This window comes from Herpailurus yagouaroundi, unplaced genomic scaffold, assembly GCF_014898765.1.
Source record: "Herpailurus yagouaroundi ecotype Mexico unplaced genomic scaffold, PumYag 199, whole genome shotgun sequence".
Taxonomy (NCBI): Eukaryota; Metazoa; Chordata; class Mammalia; order Carnivora; family Felidae; genus Herpailurus; species Herpailurus yagouaroundi.
In genome coordinates, this window is record NW_024412430.1 from 6,703,786 (window position 1) to 6,722,433 (window position 18,648).

At 37.9% G+C, this 18,648-nt stretch overlaps 2 long non-coding RNA genes across 2 annotated transcripts in view; one reads left to right on the forward strand and one right to left on the reverse strand.

Moving 5' to 3' along the window:
* Positions 1 to 20: 20 nt before the first annotated feature.
* On the forward strand, positions 21 to 11,834 carry LOC121013627 (uncharacterized). The gene is made up of 3 exons (XR_005782811.1): positions 21 to 599; positions 1,025 to 1,142; positions 11,796 to 11,834. It is a non-coding gene; the product is annotated as an uncharacterized LOC121013627 (long non-coding RNA).
* Positions 863 to 18,648, reverse strand: part of LOC121013626 (uncharacterized) — a 187,697-nt gene continuing 169,911 nt past the window's right edge. The window contains exon 3 of the long non-coding RNA XR_005782810.1: positions 863 to 938. This is a non-coding gene — a long non-coding RNA (uncharacterized LOC121013626). The remainder of the gene's footprint in view (positions 939 to 18,648) is intronic.

Consider the following 18,648-nt stretch of genomic DNA (forward strand, 5'->3'; position numbering starts at 1 on the left):
TTTTTTTTTTTCTTTCTCTCTAATGTGCTTGCTTTTTAAAAATGCCACCGCCTCCGGCTCAGAAGATTTCTTTTGTGATCACTTGGACTGAGGAGGAGGAGGAAGGGCAGCAGCGGCAGGAGGAGGAGTTGGTGGTGGTTTTGTTAGTTACAAAGAAGGAGAAGGAGCAAGGGGGGGGAAGAAAAGGAAACAGAAAAGGAAGAAAGGCGGTGTGGATGGCAGAGCATGTGCGTTTTCACATGACATCTGTGCCTGTTAGCGGATCCAGTGAATTTTCACTGTTCAGTTACAGGGAGGAAGGGAGCGAGAGAGAAAGAGAGGAGAGAGATGGAGAGAGAGAGAGCCGAGAAGGCGCTTATACGCGAGGGCGGGCTTGGCCGGGACTTCCAGGCCCCGCCTCCTGTCAGCGCCGCCGCCAATCAGAGCCCGGCAGAGCTTGGAGGGGGCGGGGACCACGGGGGAGGGGACGCGATTCCCGGAGCGGGGCGGGGGGTTGCAGCCTGGAGCCCGAAGACGGCCGGAGCTGAAACCGGTCACTAGACACTGTCCGAACTGGGCAGAGGAGGGGGAAGCGCCCAGAGAGTGGGGCAGACCTGCAGGTGACATTCACTTCCGACTCGGGGAGGAGGGAGAAGGCGCTTGACCAGCCCTTTCCAGGAGAGGGGCGCGGGGCTCCCCGGGTCCCACGTTCCGTCCCTCTCTCGAAGCGATTGCCTGCCCCGATAGTTAGTTTTGAATTTATGGCAGCGCTCCGCGGAGTCCTCTCTCGGTAAACTCCGCATCTCTGGCGGGGGTTTCCAGGAGCAGGACGCTTCAGCGTTAGTGGCAGAATGATGCAAATCAACTTCATCACTTTGAGCATAGACCAAAATGCAGTCCCGTGCAAGTGTCATCTGCTTCCTCTGAAATCGTCTTTCAGATGCTTCCCGTCCCGAATCCTAAAAGCAAAACCCACGAAACACTAAGATTTCGTCTGTTAAAAAAAATTGTTTAAAAAACATTTTAATATCTTCTTTTTGTCAAGGACATTTTTATTAGCACTTGGAGGATCTCCTGGCATTGGGCTACCCTATTCAAGGATAACAGCCTCAGTGGACATTGTGGCCACCTCAGTGATGCAAGGGAAATGGCTGAGGCCAGAGGTATGATTGTCTGGTGCTGTTTATTTGATTGAGGTGCAGGGCTATTTAGGAGGGAAGACTTTTAAGTCCACTTGCTACCAGAAGACACTTATCTATTTATTGGAGACTGGCAATTAAACGTAAGTATTTTGTATTCCTTAGGTGAAAACTGCCATTTATTTGTATTTTGATAAAAATCCAGTGCGTATTTCAAAACTGTTCCTTTGCAAGTTTCCCCTGAGTGGACAAAGTAAACATATGGTGATCACATCTACTCCCTCCCGCTGCAGTAGGTTAACTGGTCCCCTCAAAGGCAGAGGTGAAAAAATTGGCTTCTTCCACTTGGTGTTAGGCATTGAGGCTTCAATTCATTAGTCTACCTGTTGGCAGAGCGGGCCTCATCATCATTCATGTGCCCAAATAATTTGATCTTTACTGGTATTTATTCAGATTTTGTCATGTAACACAAAGTGCGGTGCACAATTGGCAATTATGTAGTTAATTACTCCACCCTATACTGCGAAGTAGTTTGTACTCGCCCCCCCATTTATATAAAAAATAGATTACTTGCTGAATCTTCCCTAGCGCTGAATTGACTTAGCCCTGCTATATGCCCTTCAATTTGCAAGCCAATGTGTAATTTAGAAAAATTTTAGTATTAAGACTGAAAGTTGATTGAGTCTTTAATTAAATGAAATGAACAAAAGGAAGTGACTGTTCAGAATAGTTATTCCCTTATAAATACCTTTCCCCTAGATTTGTAATTGACACAGTAGTTAATCTTTTAAGATAATATTTAAGGCTCCCTGGTTTTTATCATTTTTAATCAAGTAAAATATATTCATCATAACTACATTAAAGCTGCACTAAGTTATGCCTAATTTAGTTGCTTCATTAAAAATTACTGAATGTAAAATAGTCAAGAAACAAATTGTGACTATATCATTTTAATTTTATGTGCTTCCAACAGAGACACAGGAATGGTGAAAGTTCCCAGGTCTTTGTAAACACTATAATTATTATTGTTGTCATTATTTTAGATTTCTATTTCTGATTAAAGAGAAATTTCAGAATTCAAGAATTTTAACTCTTTCTTCTCTCAAATTTCTGAACATTTATTGAATTCTTAAATTTCTTTTGCTGCTGCAATATCTGTAATTCTTAAAAAAAAAAAGTCAACACATATATGACAAGTGCCTGTCCCCCTCCTAAACATTTTTATGTGACCTTTGCTTTGTCAGTACAACAACGCATAATTTTGCTTACAACTCTATCACATAGTTTTTAATCCCTTCTGAATACTTCTGAAAAAAATTGTCAATTAAAAATACTTAAGTTATATCATTTTCAAAACTGTATATATATATATACATATTATATATGTATATATGTATACATGTGTATTTATTTATATTATATTATATATCATATCATATCATATCATATATCATATCATATCATATTATTGTATTATATTATATTATATTATATATGGTGCTACAAAAGTATTTCTCTTTTAGAGTGGAATAAATGTTGATCACTGGTTATACTGTGGTGATCTGGGATATTTTGGATCTTCCTAAAAATTCAAAAACTGAGTTCTTGAGCATTTCTAATAAATTGCAAATTATGTCAACTGAATGGAACCTATTTGTGTAAAATAAATATTCAGGACTTAAATCAGCATTTTCCAAGAAGTCATAAAATAGTTACATATAATCTGATGTTTTTGTAACCTATCTGCCAGCAACTATCCATATTTTGATTGGCATAATAATACATTAATATAATGTCCTTGCTCACATGAAGTGCAGCGTCGGTCATTACTTGAATGATTGTAGAGCTGTTTGGTTTCCTATAGTCTTGAAGCTCTGCTTTTGGCTCTGGGCCTGAAAGATGTTCCAAGCTGCTATCTAAATTGTGATAATTTTAAATGAAAATCAGTAGGTCACATAGCACTGTGCTTAATCTCAAGAACAGATACAATTTTGATTACGTTCCTGCTAACTGTGTTCTGAACATACCACCATCCCTCAGGTTCAGCTCTAAGGACACAGAGTAGTAACGACAAGAAATATCTTGACAGAGGCAAAGGTTTGTCATGAGCCAACCAGTTAGGGTGAACACAGCATGTAGGATTATTTCAATCCTCAAATGCTTCAACCAAAATAGGAAGTAATGCTTCACCACATTCTGAGCTGGCCAGTCTATAGATTCTACTTAAAATATCTCTGCATCTTGGAGGAACATTGGCAATATTGATAATAACATTACATTTAGAATGACTAAAAGACTGGGTGTTTAGGGGGCTATGTGGCTGTGAAAGTCATGACAGATATACAAAGCTACCTTAAATACTGGGAAAACGAGAAAAAAAAAGATAACTTTATATGTTTAGACCTATTAAAAATAGAAAAGGTGAAGTACTGAGCTTACTGTTGCTGGAGGCAACCAGGAAAGATTGAATGAAAAACTTTGGTAAAGATGCTCTGGTTTACAGATTTCTTTAGTGGGCTGAGAACTGTCTAGATTGGCTCTAATAACTTCCGCAACTCTAAATGTATTCACATGGAGACACTACTGCCCCAGCAGTTGCAGCAGACCTGTGCTTCCTAACATGAGAACAGGAGCCAGGATTTCCCAAGACTTTGGAAGAGTTCTGGGTACTTTATAGGTGCTTGATAATTATTGGCTGAATGAATGCTTTCTACTCTTTTGTCCCCTGGATGTGAACCAGAAATATAGCAAACACCTAAATAAGAGCTCTTCTTTCTTAGTTTCTAGTGGGGAGGAGAAGGGGAGGAAAGAGAGAGAGAAATGAGAGTTTTCTTTTTTCCTTTTAAACTCTCCTAATTTGTGGAAGAAAAAAAAAAGAAACACTGATGTTTGGGTTTGGTTACGTAATTATAAAAGAAAGCAAAATCTACTTATTTTCATATTTGTTACCATTCTGTTTTATTCTCAGATGGAGGGTTTTCATAATTTTTAAAATTCTGCTTCATTTAAACAAATGTTTATTTACTTTTGAGAGAGAGAGAGTGTGAGCACGTGTGTGAGCAGGGGTGGGAGGCAGAGAGAAGGAGAGAGAGAATCCCAAGCAGGCTCCTCACTGTTGGCACAGAGCCTGATGAGGGGCTTGAACTCATGATCTGAGCTGAAGTCAAGAGTCAGATGCTTCACCGACTGAACCGCCCAGGCACTCCAAGTTCTGCTTTGTTTTTAAGTATGAATGCAAATTCAATAACTTTTCAGAATGCAATAAGAGAAAATATGTTTAAAATGTATATCTTGTGCTTTATGTAATAAATTGGAAAGAATGCATGGGCCAAAACAAAATGAACCCCAATAGGTGGGATAGGAGGTAAGGTAAGCTTTAGGAAAATGGCAAATTAGATTAGGGAAAAAAAGAGCTAACATTTATTGGATGAACCACATAGTCTATCAGCCTCTCTAATTTTTATTTCCTTAAAGAACCTACATGGTGTGTATTATATCTCACTCCCCTAACCCCTGCCTTTTTTTTTTTAAGATAAAGGCTTAGAAAGGTCAAGTAACTTGTCTAAGATCACAAATCTAAAAATGTTGGATCCACGATTCAAACCCAGATATAGTCTCTACAATGTAAGTTCCATTTTATTGTTTTCAGTGCTAAATTCCCAGAATCTAGCATTTTTCCTGGCAAATAGTACATGCTCCAAATGCACTTGTGGACATTTGGACTCTTGTCCACTGCACAGTACAGCATATCTATACACTCCATGACTGAAGCTAGTTATTTGCTAAATGCCATTAAATAAAGAAAAGTGACTTTAGAGATCAAAGGATACTGTGAAAAAATTATTATGCCTGATTCAGGTCCATCACGGAGTCTAGGAAATACTTTTGTAATAAATATTTCAGGTCATACATAGTATGGGGCTGAATTAAAATGGTACCAGTAAGGGGCTCCCGGGTGGCTCAGTTGGTTAAGCGTCCGACTTCGGTTCAGGTCATGATCTTACAGCCCATGTGGGGCTCTGGGCTTATAGCTCAGAGCCTGGAGCCTGCTTTGGAGTCTGTATCTCCCTCTCGCTCTGCCCCTCCTCCACTTGCCCTCTGTCCCCCTCTCTTAAAAATAAACAAAGACATAACAAAAATTAAAATGGCACCCATAAAAATGAAAAAAAAAAGGGTGGGGGGAAAGGTTGGACATGTTTTGAAAGGCAAAAGCTATGAAGTCTAGTTCATGATGATATGGTGGTACTTGTGGGCAGTGCGTTGGTTAAGATGAGAAAGAAGTCAAACCACAGCTTCATAATTAGGAAGCTGGTAGAATGAATATACCATCAATAGAAATAAGGAAGGAAGGAAGAGTAGGTTCTTGACTGAATAGAGGAAAATGTTGAGATTAATTTTCAGTTTTTGTGTATACTGATGACAATATCTAATAAATGGTTGGGTAGGTAGAACTGAAGATTGGGAAATTGTTAAGAGGTGAAAATAAAGATTTTTAAGATGCTCAAAACCATTAAGCAGAAGCAAAATAACATGAGAAGAAACCAAATGTCTCTTTTTAAGGGGTAGTAGGTGGAGGATAAGCCAATGAATAAGAGGATGGATGGGTGATGGTGGACTATGTTGGTATTGTATCAGAGAAGCCAAAGTAGGGAAGAGTTTCAAGAAAGAAGGAATGATCAACAATGTCAAATATGCAGAGAACTCAAGGGCCATTGGGTTTGCTGATTAGGAAGTTATTAGTGATTCCCAGGAAACCTTCAGGACAGAGGACTAAAGAGCTATTAAGTCACGGATGAATGCAGGGAAGAGTTTGGATTATCCTTTCTAGTTGTTTGGGGGATGGGAGAAGGGTGGACCATTAGCTGAAAAGATGGTAAATCAAGTGTCCTCTCTCTCTCTCTCTCTCTCTCCACACACACACACACACACACACACACACACACACACACACACTTCTTTCCTTCTATATAAATCTGGGACTGAACAAAATGGTAATTTTAAATATAAAAAGAGAGTCTGAACAAATGAGATCAGTGGTCGTAGGTTAGCTTTGGTAACAACAGCACCTTTTCTTCTGAGACCAAAGTCAAGAAACAGAATGGATAGATAAAGACCAAGCAACATTGTAGAGTTAATGGGATTTGAAAGCATGGGTAGAGGGAAAATATTAAGGTCTAGGTGCCAGCAATTAATTTACCTGTGCAATCCCATGCAAGTCACATTATTTCTGCATCCCAGTTTCCCCATTATACAGTGAGTATCTTTTTTTTTAAGTTTTTATTTAAGGGGTACCAAGGTGGCTCATTCGGTTAAGCCTCCAACTTTGGCTCAGGTCATGATCTCGGGTTCATGAGTTTGAGCCCCGCGTTGGGCTCTGTACTGACAGCTGAGAGCTTAGAGCCTGCTTTTGATTCTGTGCGTCTCTCTCTCTCTGCCCTTCTACTGCTCGCACTCTGTCTCTCCCTCTCTCTCTCTCAAAAATAAATAAACATTAAAAAATTTAAAAAACTAAAGTTTTTATTAAATTCCAGTTAGTTAATATACATTGTAATATTAGTTTCAGTTATACAATACAGTGATTCAACAGTTCCATGCATCACCCAGTGCTCATCACAACAAGTGCAGTGAGCATCTTAAGGACAGTAACTCTGTCATTTTCATTTTGGTATCCAGCACCTGGTGTTCTAGAAACTGCTTGTTAAATGATTTAGTTCAACTTGACAGTTGGATCATTAGTGAAACTTTTGTCTCAGTTTAGTGCTTGTCCTGTTATATTTTGGTAAACTCCCAATTTTTTATCATGACCCTTGAAGACTTAAATATAACAAATCCCCATTTACATAAGCTAGATTGACTGGATCTCCTTTTGTTGCAAACATACAAGCTCTACCAAAACAGGCTGATTGAAAAAACATCAAAGGCACAAACTAACTACTGGCTGCCAGTATGTTCCAGACACTACACAGCAAAAGATGAGTTATGCTTTATTTTATAAAACTAGATTAAAATATTTTAATGTTTCTTTAGAAGAATAAATGCCTGTGAATAGCTAATGAAATTACTTCAAAAAATAAGGCTGGTTCAGAATGAATTTAAATGTATAATAATGCTTAGCCAAAAAACCAGAAAATACACTAACATTAAAAAAAATTTTTTTAACATTTGTTTATTTTTGAGAGCTAGAGAATGAGCAAGGGAGGGGCAGAGACAGAGGGAGACACAGAATCCGAAGCAGGCTCCAGGCTCTGAGCTGTCAGCACAGAGCCCGATGTTGGGCTCGGACTGACAAACTGTGAGATCATGACCTGAGTCTAAGTCGGATGCTTAACCAACTGAGCCACCCAGGAGCCCCTACACTAACATTTTAATAGAGTGTAACCTGAAGAATTAGAGGGAGAGTGAAGACTATAACATTTTTTGTGCCATATATTTTGTACTGTTTATTTACAAGAGGTAAATGTGTGTGTGTGCGTGTGTGTGTGATAAAAAAAGATTTTTTTCAAGACAACCAAAGTAGAAAAAAAGGAGATTAGTACAGGGGACTTCCCTTACCAAAAATTACTTGAAAATCATTCCAATAAAAATAAAATATATTGTTGGGGCACCGAGGTGGCTCAGGCGGTTAAGCGTCCGGCTCAGGTCATGATCTCGCAGTTCATGAGTTTAAGCCCCACGTGAGGCTCTCTGCTGACAGCTCAGAGCCTGGAGCCTGTTTCAGATTCTGTGTCTCCCTCTCTCTCTGCCCTTCCCCCACTTTCACTCTGTCTCTCTCTGTCTCTCAAAAATGAATAAACATTAAAAAAAATTAAAATATATATATATTATCACAAAAGTAGGTAAGCATCAGAGCATACATAAATGATTTAAGACTGTGAGAACTTTATATAAAAATCAAAATGGATTTTAGGTTCAGGTTAGAAAATATGCATTTTAATATCATAGGCAATGCCAGATTTCTATATCATATCACATACAAGAGTACATTTCAGATGATTAGAGAATTTAATGAAATATATAAGTAAAAGCCCAAAATAATAAAATTATATTTTTGTGTATATTTATATAATGTGGATAGGGGCAAACTTTTCCAAAGTAGTAAACCCAGTCCCTGTGAAAATAAAAAGTTAGATGTATGTCCCTATGTACAAAGTAAAAAGGTGAATATTTTGAATGGCAAAAGGCCCCCCAAAGAAAGTGAAAATACACACAGCAGACTGGAGAAAATACTGCTGTAGAAACAAGTAGTACTTTTTATAAAAATGCATACACACTTATACATTATAAGAATTGGATAAAAAAAATCTCAAAACGGGGGTTGGTAGAGAAGAAAGGGGAGCTGCTAAATTTAGATTTTTTTCCTGATTGTTTTTGCTAAAGATGAACGTTTCTCCTTTGTGTTTGTATTTGTTAATGCTACTGAAAACTCCCTTTCCAAGATCATCTGACAAACTTTAAGATACTTTCTTGTTTATTTATTAAGATATGAACTAGATGCAAATGGACGGTTTCGTATGGCTTCATCTTAGCTGCTGATACACTGCAAAATTTATCTTGAATTGGCTATTTTTCTCTATATTCCTGCCCCATCAATTCAAGCTACTGTCCCTCGCCTACCTAGATGGGTACCAGGTTCTCAGAATTTGTCTCTCTACCTCCATTTTTGCCCCTTAATCTATATATTTTCCAACTGGCAGCTAGACAGAACATTAAAAAATGTAAGTCATATAATAGATAACCCCTTGCAAAAAACATTAGAGTGTCTTTCTATTGCACTTAAAAATAACCTTATCAGGGCTTACAAAGAGAGTGAAAACATTCTGGTTTGCACTGACGCCCTGAATAATTATTAGAAGTGCCCTGTTTCATTCTCAAAAGTATTCCAGTCTGAGCAATACGTAATACAGTTGCCCTAATTGTAAGCGTCTGCTGGCTTAAAGGTTATGTTTTCAGAGAAAATTCTCCCTCATCATACTATCTAACAGAGTACTCATTCATAATGCTTTTTCAGAGCATCTTTTTGTGATCAGATCATAATTATGATTATTTACTTTTGTCTTGTTATTATCTAATGAAGGGAATGAATTAATTTATAATTAATATTATTATTTGCCCTACGAGGCAAGGACCACATCTCTGTTATTTTGTATCGTATCATCAAGACCTAGTATGGTGGTTGACACCTAGCCCATGCTTAATCGAAGTTTGTTCAATAATCAATAATTTGGACTGATTGTCAAAATTTAAGCAATGTAGGGGCACCTGGGTGGCTCAGTCAGTTTAGTGTCAGACTCTTGATTTGGGCTCAGGTCATGATCTCATGGTTGGTGAGTTCAACCCCACATTGGGCTCTGTGTTTTTTAAAGTTTTCTGTTGGTTAAAGTTCTCTCTAGCTGCCAATTGGAAAATATATAGGTTAAGGGACAAAAATCTGGAGGTAGAAAGACAAATTCTGAGAACCTGGTCTTCATGTAGGTAGGCAATGGACAGTAGCTTGAATCCTCCTTGATGAGGCAGGAATATAGAGACAGCTCATGTGCCCCCTCTCTCTCTTTCTCAAAACAAATAAACATTAAAAAAATAAAACTTAAGTGATGTAAGTAATGCTTTTTGTTTTCTTTTTGAAAACTTGGCCTATACATTTGCTAAGATGTCTTCATGTCTCATTATGGGCACATTTAAAAATACATGTGGTATTAAGTTTTTCTTTTTAAGACGATATATATCGTGATGATTAAGTATATCAGTTCTGGAGTAAAATGAAACAAAAAAACACCCCCCCCCCAAAAAAAAACCCATAAATTGTTTTCCATTCCAGATCTGCTATTTTTAATGTGAGCTGGTAGTTAACATGCTTAAAATGCGCTTAAAAATATTTAAATAGGACTAATGAACTCAAAAGGAAAAAAGGAGATATGCTAACATAGTGCTTAGCACATCATGATCATGCAAAAATCATCAACTATTTATAATTTTATGACTTGCTTGTGGAAAATCTGTTTAATGAGTTAGCGACAGCAAAGTTTTCAATTCAGGTCAATTAGACGTTGCCTGTCTATCACAGTTCCCGGTTACTTGTAAACAATCAACAAAAGCACAAATATCAGTTGTTTTCCATTTCCTTTTCCCCAAATGCTTTGTGACCCTGCTTTTTTTTTTTTTCTCCTTTCTTAGTCTGAATTGATCAATATTGGAGTATTCCATTTATTTTTCTCCCATTGGTTTGCTGGTTCCACATCTTTACTATTCTTTTGGTAATCCTCCTAGAGATTAAACATGTGTCCTTGGATTATTAGAACAAATATAAATGAGTACTTTTACCACACTGCGGTCAATGCTAAGACTTTAACACGTTGAACTCTGCTAAACTTCCCTATCCCATTAGTACCATTAGTGTTATTGTTGTCATGTATCTTAGTTCTACATATATTTTAAACCCCATAAAATATTATTCATATTGTGATTATTATTTTGCATCATCAGTATTCCTTCAGATTTGCCCCAAATTGAGTCATATAATTTTTTTTCTGCATTTTTGTGTTTCTCTTGTGGATCATTTTCCTTCTGCTTGAAGAACTACTTTTAGCATTCCCTTTCATGTCGGCTGCTGCTGCTGAACACACTTGGTTTTTGGTTATCTGGAAATGTTTATGTTGCTTCACTTTTGAAAGATGGGTTTTTTACTGGTTGCTGGATTTCTTTCTTTTTTCCACACTCTGCTCATATCATTCCATTGTCTTCCGTCTTACATCTTTTCTGTTGAAGAGTCACTTCTCAGCATTATGGTTGTTCCTTTGAAAATGATGTATCTTCCTTTTTGGTCTCAATTTTGGGATTTTCTCTTTCTCTTTGGTCTTTAGTTGTTTTACTGTGATGTGCGTAGATGTGGTTTTCTTTTCAGTTGCCCTGTCTGGAGTTTAAAACACTTTTTGAACTTATGGCTTGGTATCTTTTATCAATTGGAAAGTTCTTGACATTTTCTCTTCAATATTGCCCTGGCCCCATTTCCTCTGTCTTCTTCTGGAGGGAGATGGCATTATATGCATGCATTATGTATGGCGTGTATATATGTATGTATATGTATACTTTCATTTTGCCCCACATATCACTTTCCCCCTCACTGTGTCGTTTCTATCCTTTTGTTCTCCAGGCTTCCATCAGGTTATTTTATATTCACCTAACTTCTAGCTCACCGATGCTTTCCTTAGCTGTATCTTTCAGTTTGTTGTTAAGTCTATTCGGTCTTTGTTTCAATTATTCCATTTTTCAGTCCTAGAATTTCTATTTGATTATTTTTTATAGGTTCCTATTATCTGGTAAAATCCTCCATCTTGTCATCTATTGTTTTAGATTTTAATTCCAGTATAGTTAACACACAGTGTTACGCTGGTTTCAGGTGTATGATACAGTGACTCAAGAGTTCTATACATTACTCAGTGCTCATGATAAGTGTGCTCTTAATCCCCTTCACCTAGTTCACTTATTTCCTTGAACATATGAATACATTAGTATTTTAATCCATAGGGACGATTTCAATATCATGGTCATCTGTTAGTTTTTATGTATTTACCAGAATTTTTTATTGAAATTATAGACACAGTCTATAGTTACATAGGCTAATGTCTAAATGGTGGTCTAAATGCTAATTTTTATGGTGGTCTGTATCTTTCTGTGTTTCAGTGAAGATTGAAATGGATAAAGAAAACAGAAGTGAAGGCAATTTTGAAGATTTGAATTTAAAAAAAACAAAACAAAACCCAAAAAACGTTGACAGGCAGGTATGTGGACCAAACGACCCAGGGATTCTCCATTAAGATTAAAGAACTTCCTGTATGTTTCCAGTTCTCAAATATCAAAACTGTTACTGGCAGACTGCTGCATGTCTATAATATCACTAAAAACACTATTCTCTTTTCAACTCATTCACCGAAGTCAGACCATTTCTCAATACAGAATACTTTCATCTTTTCTATTGGGAAAACAGAAAATAGATGGGAATCTGCATTTTGCTTAAGATGTTCTGAGATTTCATCCTTGGTACTTAACACCACATTTCTTTCCTTAAAATAAAGAATATACAGCTAACTGCAGCTACTTTAGGGACCGAGATTATAATCACCATGCAACTTCCCTTAGAATGAATTCACATACATACATGCCATGGGATTGCCCAGTTTGAATGCCTGGCAGACCTGGAGACTGACGGCATTTTGATAAATGATGCACATACATAATTTGAAAATCCAAAATGCACTGGCAGAGATCAGGAGATGTTTGTGTTAATGAAAGCATGATTTTCTGGATCAAAGCAGACAAGGGAGGCCCAATTCTCTCAGATGAGGAGGGCTGCAGAATATGTTTAGTGAATGAAAAGAGAGGTTGATGCAAGATGAGCTCTTTAAATAAGGGCAAAGTACTTTATCAATCCAAACCAATTCCGAATAGTCCGTCCTCCTCTCTGGAGGACACTGGGAGGAAAGGTATGAAATCAGCATGCTTTTTAAAAACTCTAAGTAAGTATATCAGGCCTCTCCAGTGGGGTACTTACAATCCCAGTCAGCTGGTATGAAAATCTGGAGAAAGAAATTTTATGTTTTATTTGAATGTAAATTCTCCTCAACCTAACAGCCAGGACATAGAAGACAGAGAGAGAGAAACATGGGAATAAAGGTGGGAGAAGGGAATAAAATATGAGAGAAGGATGTGAATTCAGGGGTTTCAAAAGCCTTGAGAGGAATGGGGAAGGCACATGATGTCTTGAATACAGTGATAACTCAAGTGTATTATATATTTAGTGGCACATGTTTCAGATTAGTCATTCTGTGATGAATGAAGACAAACACTGGGCTGGGACATATGATGGAGAGCAGAAAAGGAAGAAGGGATAAGGAAAAAAGAGGTGTAGACAGTGGAAGCTTTCTTTGTTTGGATCCACTTACTGGCTTCTGGTAAGGGCAGTGGATTACTTAGGACTGGAATTGGTTGTCTTGTTTCCTGAGTAGTGCCTGAGGGTTTGTTTATTTGTTTGTATTTTTGGCAATTCAGTCCCAAGGGTGTTCTCACCATGGTACCCCTAAACTATCTGTCCCTATCTTTAACCACTATGCTCTATGGGGGAAAAAAGAGTGATGCACATTTCGGCTCAGGCTAATCTACAACATCCAAATATGAAACCAGTAATACAGGGCAAAATTTACACTCTCCAGATAAACGTTTCAGAAAGGACTTTGTTTCTCTTTCCTGCAAAGTACACACATAGCCATTAACTAAGATGTTTTATGATAAAACAAATTGGTAAAGTTAATATTGTTAACTTGGAAATTACTTAAGTTTAATGAAATTAGTGCTATGAGACAGCTATTATCTTTAAAGAGGGAGAAAAAGCTCCTTCCAAATGCCAGGAAGTTGACAAAAGGTATAATACATCCAAGCGAATCATTTTTTCCCCACTGTATAGGATTGTTACACTTACAGTACAGGAAAAAGGGGAACAGGGCTTTGAAAAAAATGAATTTTTGCTGGTCAAAAGTCTCAAAGAGTTATGTAATCAAAGGAGAAAAGTATGAAAATAATTAGTCATGTCATATTTGAAATACATGTGTAAGCATGTCCCCAGAGAAGGCTGGTGTATGTCATGTATTTAAACTCAAGTTAAGCTGATAAATGATTGTAAAGTGTTGCTTAGATCCCGTATTTGCTATTCTTGCTTCTGGAGACACTGGTGCAATTTAAATGAAATAGGTAAGTGGAGGCATTCAAAGCAACAGACAAACATGTGGTTTCTGCCCCACTCCAAGGGGCAAACCGCATTCCTTTCCTGTCCTAACGGATTTGGAGAAGGGAGAATATTAGTGTCCAGCAGAGGTCGCAGTGCTGGAGTCAGGTATGGTTCAACAACCACCTACTGGCTGAAAGGAACCGGAGAACCTGAAGACCCAGAAGTGGTGATAATAAAAAGGCCCGGCCTCTTCCCATAGTTAGGAAGTCAAATCAATATTTGACCTTCAAGCCCCCGAGCTCAAAATTAAGTATACAAAACCAACCATATTCACCTGCCTAAATACTTGTGATTTTTTTTTGAAGTATCAATGAGGAGCTCTCAGCTATTAATTTTTCATAGTTGCCTTCAATCAACAAGAGTATGTCTTATATACCTGTCTGTTGAGTCAATTATTGTGTGTGTGTGTGTGTGTTTCTGGCTTATTCTAGGTTTATTCCATTTAAATGTTGAGATACTAGGTCTTTAGCAAGTTGGCCGCACATGTGAGACCAACCTCATCATCTTCATCAACCTCATCAACCTCTTCATCTTGTGAGACCACCTCTTCTGGGCAATAGTAGGTCCTTACATCAGCTCTATGGAAGCATCAGAAAGTCTAAGGAAAAGGCAAGCAGGTTTTGATCCTGTGGACAGTGATGGGTAAGCAAGCACAATGCCTGCAAGGACAGGGATGTGGTAGGAAAATCTGGATGATATAGTTATAAAATTTTTTTTTCAATGTTTATTTATTTTTGGGACAGAGAGAGACAGAGCATGAACGGGGGAGGGGCAGAGAAAGAGGGAGACACAGAATCGGAAACAGGCTCCAGGCTCTGAGCCATCAGCCCAGAGCCCGACGCGGGGCTTGAACTCACGGACCGCGAGATCGTGACCTGGCTGAAGTCGGACGCTTAACCGACTGTGCCACCCAGGCGCCCCTGGATGATATAGTTATAAATGACTGAGATGAAACTCAAGGAAAAAAGGAATTATTTTTAAAAAGCAGACGTTGTGGTGGCGCTTGGGTGGCTCTGTCGGTTAAGTGTCTGACTTCGGCTCAGGTCATGATCTCACGGTTCATGGCTTCGAGCCCCACGTTGGGATCTGTGCTGACAGCTTGGAGCCTGGAGCCTGCTTCGGATTCTGTGTCTCCCTCTCTCTCTGCCCCTCCCCCACTCTCTCTCTCTCTCTCTCTCTCTCTCTCCCAAAAATAAACATTAAAAAAATTGAAAAAAATAAAAAGCAGATATTGTGAAGCTACTACTATGTTTACAGGTAGGTTTTTCATTCATTTAAAAATTCATTGAATACAGATTAAGTAAAATCTGACATTTCAGTCACCAATACATTTCAACAGAGCTCAAACCTTGAGTACATTGTGTTACAAAGACAATAGAAATGGTTAAAAATCCAATATTTACTTAACTAGGAATGCTTCTATAAAATATTCTAAGATAGATATAAGCCTGGAAATTTTGCTTTAAAATTTACGTGGAAAATTTGTAATACTCCATAACCAAAAAGTTTAGTAAACACAATAAAAAACAAAGCTAGAATTTATCAAGAAGATAAATTTTTTTGTGAATCACGTTTTGTGAATCACGTCAAATTTTATTATTATTTTATTTTATTTTTTATTTGACAGAGAGTTCGAGGAGGGGAGAGGAGCAGAGAGAGAGAGAGAGAGAGAGAGAGAGAGAGAGAGAGAATCTCAAGCAGACTCCACATTAAGAGTGGAGCCCGACTCAGGCTCAATCCCACGACCCTGGGATCACGACCAGAGCTGAAATCAAGAGTAGGATAGTCAACTGAATGCGCCACCCAGATGCCCCCAAATTTCATTTTTAATGCTTTATTTTTTTATAGCAGTTTGAGGCTTACAGGAAAATTGAGCAGAAAGAAGGGTGTCCATATGCCCCTATACTCCACTGCCAGAAGAGTTTTTCCTTTTAATAGAATCTTGCATTAGGGTGGTAGTTTTGTTTTGTTTTACAATTAACGAAGCAATATTAATACATTATTATTAAATAAAATCCGTACTTTACATTGGGGTTCACTCTTTGTGATGTATACTCTGGGGGTTCTGACACGTGTATACTGACACGTATACACATGTGGCATACAGAGTTGTGATTTCACTACTCTAAAAGTCCACTGCAAGCCACCTATCCATCTTTCCCTCCCTCTTCCCACCCCTAACCCTGGAAACCACTGATCCTTTTACTGTCTCCATAGTTTTGTCCTTTCCAGCATGTCATAGAATTGAAATCCCAACAGTATGTAGCCTTTTTCTGATTGGCTTCTTTCCTTTAGTGATATGCATTTAAGTTTCCTCCATTTCTTTTCATGGCTTGGTACCTTTTTTTTAGGCAGTGAATAATATTTCATTGTCTAGATGTACCACAGTTTATTTATCCTTTCCCTTTCCTGAAGGACATCTCCCTGAATTTCCACTTGGAGCTTTATCTAAGTAAGGATGGAGTCTGGGAATCACAGAAAGACCAGTTTAATTTAGATGAATTAAATGGAGAGTTTTGCTGCTGTTTCTGTTTTACACTATAAGAAGCCATATGTAAGTAGGCTGGTACGATGCCTTCATGATTCCATCAGGGACACAGCTGTCTCCTATTGGTTCCTCAGACACTTACAGAATAAGGCCTTGTCCTCTTGCTTTTTCCCTGAAGACCTCCAGATATTTTCTCCCCCACCCGCATTACGTCAAGAACAAGGGGGAGGCAGAGGGTGAAAGGTGCAGCACGCCAGCTAATGGTCTTCCCTGGGAGAGAGGGAAGTGGCCCTTGGCAGCAAGAACTGGCCTGGCACTATCTACCCGGCCTTGGTGTTGCTAGGAGCTGGCTTGGCACCCACAGCTACGCCTTGGAAACTGGAGGGACAGCACTAGAGATACCAGAATAATACAAAGGGTTGCAGAGAAAAGATGTGAAAAAAACCTCTGACTATTCACAACTTGGGCTCGATGTGACCTTACTCCACAGTATTCTGCCCGAGTGGACCACTGCAAATATGGCCAAAACGTTACATTCCCTCTCTGTCTGGATTATGTAAATAGTTTCAGAGAAAACAAACTGAGAGAGCAAGTGGCAAAACTGTGAAATACAGTTATATTTGCAAATAGGAGAACCTAGTTTTGACATTTTCTTAAATAACCAAGATTGATTCTTTAAAACATGAAATAACACAAAGTGATACATAAACACATATGCATTATGAAAAATTCAAATAATACAAAGTGTATGGTGTAAAAATGACAATCCCTTCTCCCCTCCTCCACAATCCTCTCTTTTCACTAGCGGGGGCTGCTGCTAGAATACGAGTGCATTTATTAGAAAACACCTCACCTTATGTTCATACCCACGATTTTAGTTTTTCTTTTGCATATACACATACATACATGTGTCCCTCTGTGTGTATATGCACATATACATATATACATACACAGGTATATACACACATATTATGTATACACACATATTATATATGTATATATACATGTAAAATATTCTACAAATTGCTCTTTATTCCCATGTCAAAAGAATTGCTAGGTATAAGATTCAGCATTTTGACATTTTGGTGGATATGGTCAAACTCCAAAATGTCCCTTTCCAATTTTGATTGTACCATGGTGTACTGAACATTCATTTTCCCTTATCCTCATCAACTGAGAGCCCATTTTCCCATTTAGCACTTTGTACCCACTGTTGTTTTAATTTTCTGATCAATGCTGATGTTGAAGATCTTTCCACATGTTGATGGGTCCTTAGGAATTGTTCTGTGTATTATTTTTATCATTTTCTTGCTGATCTGTAGATGCCGTTTTATACAGCATGGATATTAGTCCTTTGTTGTAAACGTGTTAAGTTATGAACATTTCTGTCTGGAGCTTCTTTTCTGACGTTTTATGGTGTCTTTTTTCTTCTAAGAGATTTTATTTTTATGTAATGACTTAAAAAATATTTTCCTTTCAGCTTCTGGGTTTTGTGTTTTTAATAAAGTTTTTCCTTACCCTCTCCCAAACGATTATAAGAATATTCTCCCTTGTTTTATTTAAATATTTTATAGTTTGGCTGTAGGTTGATTGCAAAACAGGAACTCTATTTTTTGGTATGCTGTAGGTAGGAACCTAACTTATCTTTACCTACTTGGTGTAATAGAGTCAGAATGCCTGAGTCCATTTTCCAGCTCTGCTATTTGCTTGTACTTCTGTATTACTTGACTCTTTGGGCCTCACTTTTAGCATCACACAATGTGGATAACACTTTTACCTACCTCATAGAATTATAGGATGGATGAAATGAATTCTTAAGATGAAAAATACTTAAAATACTTCTCAGAATAGTATAAGCCCTTCTTCATATATATTAGCCCTGCTCCATCCTCCCAAAAAACCCAAAACCTGAAACAGAAATAGCAACAAAACAAATCCAGTCCTTTCTCTAGTGGACTGATACACAATATTTACTATAATTTCTGTTACATAAATGGGTCTGTTTTTTTTTTAATTTTTAAATTTAAATTTTCTTTTTTTAACATTTATTTGAAAGAGAGAGAGAGAGCATGAGTCGGGGAGGGACAGAGAGAGAGAGGGAGAGAGAGAATGTGGGGCTTGTTCTCATGAATGATGAGATCATGACCTGAGCTGAAATCAAGAGTTAGATGCTTAACAACTGAGCCACCCAGGCATTCCTGTTTCTTGACTCTATTCTGTTTAATTGAACTTTCTGTCAATTCCCTCTGTTTTAATTACCATAATTT